The sequence below is a fragment of the Mustela nivalis genome (genome assembly GCF_964662115.1).
Source record: "Mustela nivalis genome assembly, chromosome: 9".
NCBI lineage: Eukaryota > Metazoa > Chordata > Mammalia > Carnivora > Mustelidae > Mustela > Mustela nivalis.
The window spans coordinates 118,913,855-118,923,016 of NC_139028.1; the positions used below are offsets into that span (position 1 = coordinate 118,913,855).

The following is a 9,162-nucleotide window of genomic DNA, read 5'->3' on the forward strand; positions in this document are numbered from 1 at the left end:
GATAAGAGGGCTCAGCCCCAGCAAAGTGGGCGAGGGAGTCGGCCATGGGAGGTAGAGATGGGCAGCAGGTGCTGGGTGCTGACAACCATCTGAGCAGGGACTAGGCGTGTGCATCCATGTGAGTAAGAGATGGATGACCTTCCCTATCCCCTCACCACCCAGGTTCTATAGAGAACACTGGTCCTTGGGAAGGCCAAGTTCAGGGAGAGGAAACATAAGCATCAGGATGCACCTTCCATGTGAGCTACAGTCCACCTTCAATTCAAATACAAAATTAGGATTCTAGACTTCAAACTGGAGTTACCAGAAAGCTACAGCCCTGCTCACAGCACCATGAGACAACAGTCTCCCCCAGGAGAGGCAAGATCACCTTGGCACATGGGGGAACACAAGGTTGTTTCACACTGACATGCGTGTTGAGACTGTCCTCGGAACAGGGAACACAGGCACTGATTTAGAAACTATACCTTTTCCAGGGAGGAGGGGACAAACGTTACATGAGGATGTTCCTCAGCCAAATAAACACTGCATGAAAACACAGAGGCACTGTGAGCAGCGAATCCCAATACAGTGTCCAGGAAAACCTAAGTGGCTGCAGGTGATGGGCTGAAGAAATCCAGCATGCCCCTGAAGAAAGGATCCTTGAGATCAAAGAGATAAGATGTAAGAGAAAAAGACAAGTTAATCCAGAAATAAAATATCAGACTTTTTCCAAGCATAGTTAGGAGGCAAGGAGAGGGCAAAAATCTGTGCCAGACATCTCGTCTCACCAGGGAACGGGGTTATTGTTTGTTTTGTGATGTCAAAAGAAAATACGACTTAAGGAATTTGGGTCAAAATCTCAGTAGGGGAATTTTAGAAAGGTGGACGCCCTGGGGGCTCATCTGTATATTCCTACATCCCCACATAAAAACAGACCAGGCAGCTAGACAGGAAAACCAAAATTCCGTGGCTGAAATTTATAACAAGATCAGGTGAACTCCAAGGTACAAATTCTCAAGAGCCACAAGTTCCCTGTGGTATCAGCGTCTCTGCAGGAGAAAGCAAAAGGAAGCAAAGGGACATGTGAGAGAGCTGAAGGCAGGACAGCCTCAGAAGAACCACTGGTCTATGTCAGAAAGCATGGTGTGTGCCTGGAGTTTAGCATCTGAACCTGGACGGCTTTCCCCACCGTGAAGGGGAGTGGCTTTAGGGGACTTTAGTGAGTCCTTAGGGCAAGAGATGGGCAACAGAAAGAAACACGACCCCACAGACCAACAAGTAGCCTGCCACTTCAAAGCAAGCTAATAAACAACCAGAGGAACACAAACAAGACAAAGGAACAACATAAGACAGAACACCAAGTTTGGACGAGGGGAAACCCCTCATGGGAAAATGAGAGATAGAAGGTAAATCACTCCAGAAATCAAGACTAAAATGAAGGAAACACAGCAAACGAAAAAAACACATTTTAAGGTCAAAATGAATGAGATAAAAAGGATTCAAGAGAAAGTGATGAATATTGAACACAGGCAAAGAAGATCCCAAGTGTTAAGCGTGGTCCTTGGGGAGAAAGGAAGCTGTGTGGGACAGTCACACGATGAAATCAACCTGAAAAGGCATGAGGAAGGAGAGGAGAGAAAGACTGACAGGCTGAATCTATATTAAATACAAAATAAGAGGCAGGTTTAAAACCAAATGTGTCAGAAATTACACTAAGTAGAAATGGACAAAAATATGCTACCTTAAATACAAAGATTGCTGGAGTAGATTTGCTTTTAATCTAATTTCATACCAATTCAAAAGCCACATTTAACCAAAGTATAGAGAAAGGTTAAAAATTTAAAAATGGGGAAAGAGATGCATGCAAACAAAGCTCTGTCAATAGCAGGCCAAACAGAAACAAAAAGCCCCAAAGAGTTACTGGAGAAGACGAGTATCGCTTCCATAAACTAAGAGTTCTCACCACTTAAAATTTGCGTGTACGGAACGAAACAGCCTAAAAAAAATGAAGCAAAGCAGAATGGGACAAACTATGGAATGAAGTGGACCAAACCATAATCATAGTGGAAGACTCTGAGGTTCCTTCTCCGTATTTTATACACAAGCGACAAGAAACATGGGGCAGATGTGGGGGATCTGAGCCCCCAAGTTAACAAACTGACCCAATAGGATTCATGGCAAGTGTTGTGCCACCAACTGTACAATTCCACTCTTCTAAGTGCATGTAGAGCAGTCACAAAAATGAACGAAGCCTTGCCATGAAGCCTCAGCATGCACGGTGAATTCTGTAAGTCACGTCACCAGCTAATGGGTCCTCCCTGTTTATTACTTACTTTTTCTCCTTCATCCTCAGGCCAACCCCACCACCCTCCACAGACACCTGTCCCCACACCCTTCTCTATCACCTTCTGGAAATGTGTTTCCACATGTGGGCATACAGTCATGACAAGTAGTATTTTCCTAGAATGGGTGTTTATTTTTATTCATGGGGGGTTTAAAGCTTGTTCTATTTCTCAGTATTTTTTTTTAAGCAAATCTGAGATTGATTTGTTTTGCTACATAAAAATACAATAAATTATTTCTGGCCACTAAATCGTATTCCATTATATACATAGACCATGTTGTGAGAGTTCAGCGCCCTTTTGGGAGCTCTTTGCTGAGACAATACACCGTAATTAATATCCTTCTTCTTAGCATCTGTATGAGTGTTTCTCTGGATAGAATCTGCATGTCAAAGGTACGCATGTACTCCACTCACTAAATCCCACCAGGCTGTATGAGCATTCTTCTGGGGTACATACAGGGAGACAATCTACTTGTCACAAGGAAGAGATAATACCCCGTATCAAAAATGCTGACAGAGTTCTCCCTCTCTTCAAAAACACAGTGGTATTTTGTTTTAATTTGGTTTCCTCTGGGGGCACCTGGGTGGCTCCATCAGTTAAGTGTCTGCTTTCAGCTCAGGCCATGAGCCCGCAGTCCTAGGATGGAGTTTGTGCTGGTCTCCCGGCTCAGCAGAGCATCCGCTTCTCCCTCTCCCTCTCCCTCTGCCATTGCCCCCGCTTGTGCTCTCTGGCTCCCGTTCTCTGGCTCTCTCTCTCTCTCTGTGTGTCAAATAAATAAGTAAAACTCAAAATAATAATAACAACAACAACTTGCTTTCCGCTGATGAAAATCAGGGTGACCGTCTCTTTGTGTTCTTATTGGCCGCGTGTGAACGCTCACTTCCCAGTCTCTGTCCATTCCCTGGTGGTTTGCAGTTCCTAGTACAGTCTAGACATTAACCCCTTAGTGATTATAAGCAGCAAGTGTCTTCCCCTGAAAGTCCAACCATCTTTTTATGTTGTTCCACAGTGACTGCCACTGAACACAAATGTATATAATTCTGATGCAGTTAAATCCACCATTTTCCTAACTATTACTTATGCTCTGGGATCATATTTAAGAATTCCTTTCCTACCCTGAGCATAATAACCATAACCTCCAACAGATACTATCTCCAACACTTTGTATTTTCCCTTTGCTTTTACATATACTTTAAGACCTTAAATCCATCTGTATTTTGGGGGGTGCGGCATTACCATCTAATTTTAATTTTCTTTTTTTTAAGATTTTATTTATTTATTTAACGGGCAGAGATCACAAGTAGGCAGAGAGGCAAGCAGAGAGAGAGAGAGTGGAGGAAACAACTTCCCGCTGAGCAGAACTCTGGGATCATGGCCTGAGCCAAAGGCAGAGGCTTTAACCCACTGAGCCACCCGGGCGCCCCTAATTTTAACTATCTGTATAGAGTGAGCCACCTTCCCCATTCAATTTCCTCATTCAAAAGTAGAGTTCCCAAATACATGGGCCTTTTATGGGTTCTTGTTCTGTATCTTCATCTATTTATCTGTTCCTATGTTAGCAGCAAACTTTTATTAGATAAGAATTTATTCTATATTTATTTTATATTTAATAATATCTGGCAGATATTTTGCTTATTATTCACAATTGCCTCAGTTATTCATGAACTTTGCACATAAATTTTAGATCTCTGGGAGAAATTCCAAAATTAAATCCTGTGGAATTCCAACTAAAATCGCACGGAATACATGGACTAACACGGGAGAAATTAATGTTTTATAATGCTGTCTGTCTATCCACGAACATGGTATACTTCTCCATTTATCCAATTCTTTATGGCTCAGAAGAAAGAAGAAAGAAAGAAAGAAAGAAAGAAAGAAAGAAAGAAAGAAAGAGAGAGAGAGAGAGAGAAAGAAAGAGAATGAGAGATGGATAGAGGGGTGGGAAGGAAGGAAGAAAGAAAAAGATTTTTAGGGGCGCCTGGGTGGCTCAGTGGGTTAAAGCCTCTGCCTTCGGCTAAGGACCTGATCTCAGGGTCCTGGGATGGAGCCCCACATCGGGCTCTCTGCTCAGCACGGAGCCTGCTTCCTCCTCTCTCTCTGCCTGCCTCCCTGCCTACTTATGATCACTCTGTCAAATAAATAAATAAAATCTTTAAAAAAAAAAAAAGGAAAGAAAAAAATTTTTACAGTTTCCCCACAGAAGTCTCAGGCATTCTTTATCAATTAGTTCTTAGGTATGTAATGTTTTGTTCACACTTTAAATAACTTATTTCCCACTAGATTTTCTCATTATTTGTGGTGAATAAGAATATGAGATTAATTCACAATAACACACTGGCATGCACTGAAGGGGACAATGGTGAGTGTGGGTGGAGAACAGGGACTCCCACCCATGCTCAGGGTGAAGAGCAGCCCAGCCCAAGCCCCTCCACTCCAAAGTGCAGGAGGGCTTTTAGGCAGGAAAGTGGCATAAGCTGTCAAATTGCAAAAGAAAGGAAACAAAAGGTCCAACAATGGGTAAAGGGATGAATCGATGGTTGTAGCTTCAGGAAGAAAATAGGTTAACTAGAGCCGTACAAACCACCTAGAGAAATCTCTTTACTACAACCACTGCGTTTTGCAAAAGCAGTTTTCAGGAGAAAAGTAGTGCATTACCACTTACTATACTAAGTTTAAAGCCTGCAAAATAATGTTTCAAGAACACACGTAATATGTTTATTAAGCATGTGAAGACCACATGGGACTAACACTTTCCGATTCAGGAACTTGCCTAGGGTAGGAGGAAACAATGCGGGAAGAGGTGTGGACAGGGATTCACCCATCTTCCTACTGTTTTCATAACTTGGGCATTTTTACGTGTTTTTTGATGTGTTATTGCGTATACCCCTTGTACAGCTAAAATAAACCACTGTTAATCAGGTGAGACTCTGCAGTTAGAGGGAATGAGCTGAACCCTTGCAAGGGATGGGGAACTCCCTCAAGTCTAGACATGGATTCTGGGAGGGGCTAGGTCCCAACGAGTAGCCAATAGCAGCTAATGGCACATAGACTTTACACCAGAGGCTGATGTCTAGAGGAAAACAGGAGGGGAGATCCTAAACATAGCACAAACAAGAACCAGGAAGTGACCATGTGGCCAGCATCACACCTCACACTGGGGCAGGTGTATATAAAGGGCTCCCGGCCCAGGAGGCCCCACACCTGTGCACCTGTCCTCTGCACCTGCTCCTCTGACCTGCTCCACCCTCAATCCACCAGAACCATGGGCTGCTGTGGTTGTTCCGGGGGCTGTGGCTCCAGCTGTGGGGGCTGTGGCTCCAGCTGTGGGGGCTGTGGCTCCAGCTGTGGGGGCTGCTGTGTGCCCGTGTGCTGCTGCAAGCCCGTGTGCTGCTGTGTGCCAGCCTGTTCCTGCTCCAGCTGTGGCTCCTGTGGGGGCTGCAAGGGGGGCTGTGGCTCCTGTGGGGGCTGCAAGGGGGGCTGTGGCTCCTGTGGGGGCTGCAAGGGGGGCTGTGGCTCCTGTGGGGGATGCAAGGGGGGTTGTGGCTCCTGTGGGGGATGCAAGGGGGGCTGTGGCTCCTGTGGGGGTTGCAAGGGGGGCTGTGGCTCCTGTGGGGGTTGCAAGGGGGGCTGTGGCTCCTGTGGCTGCTCCCAGTCCAGCTGCTGCAAGCCCTGCTGCTCCCAGTCCAGCTGCTGCAAGCCCTGCTGCTCCCAATCCTGCTGCTGTGTCCCCTGCTGCTCCCAGTCCAGCTGCTGCAAACCTTGCTGCTGCTCTTCAGGCTGTGGGTCATCCTGCTGCCAGTCCTGCTGCTGTGTCCCCTGCTGCTCCCAGTCCAGCTGCTGTAAGCCCTGCTGCTCCCAGTCCAGCTGCTGTGTCCCCGTCTGCTGTCAGTGCAAGATCTAAAGCTCTGAACCCAAACCTTGGGTTTCTTTCTCAATATTTGGTGAAACCTATATTCTTGTGGTTTCCCTAAATCAGCTCTTTTCACCTGTCCTCTCCTGATGCATCCACAACCTTCTCCTACTTTTCATTCCTACACATACCTCCTTCCTTGACTCATCTCCACCTCTGAGATCTGTCTTTAACCTCATCACTCAGAAATATTTTCTGTAGATGCCTCTGCTTAGAAGCAGGTGCCCGCTGATGCTACAATCAGCCCTTCCAACTTGGGTGGGAGCTGGCTGAGAAGCAAAGTCAGGTCCAGGTTTCTGAGTGAAAATTGAGACTGCTTTAATCTGGCTTCTTAGCCGTAAGGATGCTGGATCCTACTGGGCCACTTTCTGCTCACCTGTAACTCTCCTCTCCCTACAAGAACTTCCTTCTTTCCTGTTGCCTCTAACTCCACTTGTTTAAAACAATAACAATTGTATTTCCCTTTAATAAAATTTATCTTGTCTCTGTAAGCCAACTGTACACTTGGTGTGATTTTTTTCTTTTCAAACTTTTTCCCATATGGTGACAAATTAGCAACATCCTTGTAAATGGGCTTTTGGATCCACCAACTCTGTTGGCACATTCACAAAGAACCATCCATTGACTCCTATGTTCCCAATGGACACCAAACATCTTCACCCTCTCCGCTCCAAGGATAAGAGGGCTCAGCCCCAGCAAAGTGGGCGAGGGAGTCGGCCATGGGAGGTAGAGATGGGCAGCAGGTGCTGGGTGCTGACAACCATCTGAGCAGGGACTAGGCGTGTGCATCCATGTGAGTAAGAGATGGATGACCTTCCCTATCCCCTCACCACCCAGGTTCTATAGAGAACACTGGTCCTTGGGAAGGCCAAGTTCAGGGAGAGGAAACATAAGCATCAGGATGCACCTTCCATGTGAGCTACAGTCCACCTTCAATTCAAATACAAAATTAGGATTCTAGACTTCAAACTGGAGTTACCAGAAAGCTACAGCCCTGCTCACAGCACCATGAGACAACAGTCTCCCCCAGGAGAGGCAAGATCACCTTGGCACATGGGGGAACACAAGGTTGTTTCACACTGACATGCGTGTTGAGACTGTCCTCGGAACAGGGAACACAGGCACTGATTTAGAAACTATACCTTTTCCAGGGAGGAGGGGACAAACGTTACATGAGGATGTTCCTCAGCCAAATAAACACTGCATGAAAACACAGAGGCACTGTGAGCAGCGAATCCCAATACAGTGTCCAGGAAAACCTAAGTGGCTGCAGGTGATGGGCTGAAGAAATCCAGCATGCCCCTGAAGAAAGGATCCTTGAGATCAAAGAGATAAGATGTAAGAGAAAAAGACAAGTTAATCCAGAAATAAAATATCAGACTTTTTCCAAGCATAGTTAGGAGGCAAGGAGAGGGCAAAAATCTGTGCCAGACATCTCGTCTCACCAGGGAACGGGGTTATTGTTTGTTTTGTGATGTCAAAAGAAAATACGACTTAAGGAATTTGGGTCAAAATCTCAGTAGGGGAATTTTAGAAAGGTGGACGCCCTGGGGGCTCATCTGTATATTCCTACATCCCCACATAAAAACAGACCAGGCAGCTAGACAGGAAAACCAAAATTCCGTGGCTGAAATTTATAACAAGATCAGGTGAACTCCAAGGTACAAATTCTCAAGAGCCACAAGTTCCCTGTGGTATCAGCGTCTCTGCAGGAGAAAGCAAAAGGAAGCAAAGGGACATGTGAGAGAGCTGAAGGCAGGACAGCCTCAGAAGAACCACTGGTCTATGTCAGAAAGCATGGTGTGTGCCTGGAGTTTAGCATCTGAACCTGGACGGCTTTCCCCACCGTGAAGGGGAGTGGCTTTAGGGGACTTTAGTGAGTCCTTAGGGCAAGAGATGGGCAACAGAAAGAAACACGACCCCACAGACCAACAAGTAGCCTGCCACTTCAAAGCAAGCTAATAAACAACCAGAGGAACACAAACAAGACAAAGGAACAACATAAGACAGAACACCAAGTTTGGACGAGGGGAAACCCCTCATGGGAAAATGAGAGATAGAAGGTAAATCACTCCAGAAATCAAGACTAAAATGAAGGAAACACAGCAAACGAAAAAAACACATTTTAAGGTCAAAATGAATGAGATAAAAAGGATTCAAGAGAAAGTGATGAATATTGAACACAGGCAAAGAAGATCCCAAGTGTTAAGCGTGGTCCTTGGGGAGAAAGGAAGCTGTGTGGGACAGTCACACGATGAAATCAACCTGAAAAGGCATGAGGAAGGAGAGGAGAGAAAGACTGACAGGCTGAATCTATATTAAATACAAAATAAGAGGCAGGTTTAAAACCAAATGTGTCAGAAATTACACTAAGTAGAAATGGACAAAAATATGCTACCTTAAATACAAAGATTGCTGGAGTAGATTTGCTTTTAATCTAATTTCATACCAATTCAAAAGCCACATTTAACCAAAGTATAGAGAAAGGTTAAAAATTTAAAAATGGGGAAAGAGATGCATGCAAACAAAGCTCTGTCAATAGCAGGCCAAACAGAAACAAAAAGCCCCAAAGAGTTACTGGAGAAGACGAGTATCGCTTCCATAAACTAAGAGTTCTCACCACTTAAAATTTGCGTGTACGGAACGAAACAGCCTAAAAAAAATGAAGCAAAGCAGAATGGGACAAACTATGGAATGAAGTGGACCAAACCATAATCATAGTGGAAGACTCTGAGGTTCCTTCTCCGTATTTTATACACAAGCGACAAGAAACATGGGGCAGATGTGGGGGATCTGAGCCCCCAAGTTAACAAACTGACCCAATAGGATTCATGGCAAGTGTTGTGCCACCAACTGTACAATTCCACTCTTCTAAGTGCATGTAGAGCAGTCACAAAAATGAACGAAGCCTTGCCATGAAGCCTC

At 45.1% G+C, this 9,162-nt stretch overlaps 1 protein-coding gene and 1 pseudogene across 2 annotated transcripts in view; both read left to right on the plus strand.

Annotated features, from left to right (window-relative positions):
• LOC309873520 (uncharacterized protein) overlaps positions 1–9,162 on the plus strand; it is a gene marked incomplete at both ends in the record, with an annotated part of 140,690 nt that overhangs the window by 109,043 nt on the left and 22,485 nt on the right. The window lies entirely within an intron of this gene.
• LOC309873531 lies at positions 5,568–6,228 on the plus strand (annotated as a pseudogene). The gene is made up of 2 exons: positions 5,568–5,875; positions 6,070–6,228. The product of its transcript is annotated as an uncharacterized misc_RNA (transcript).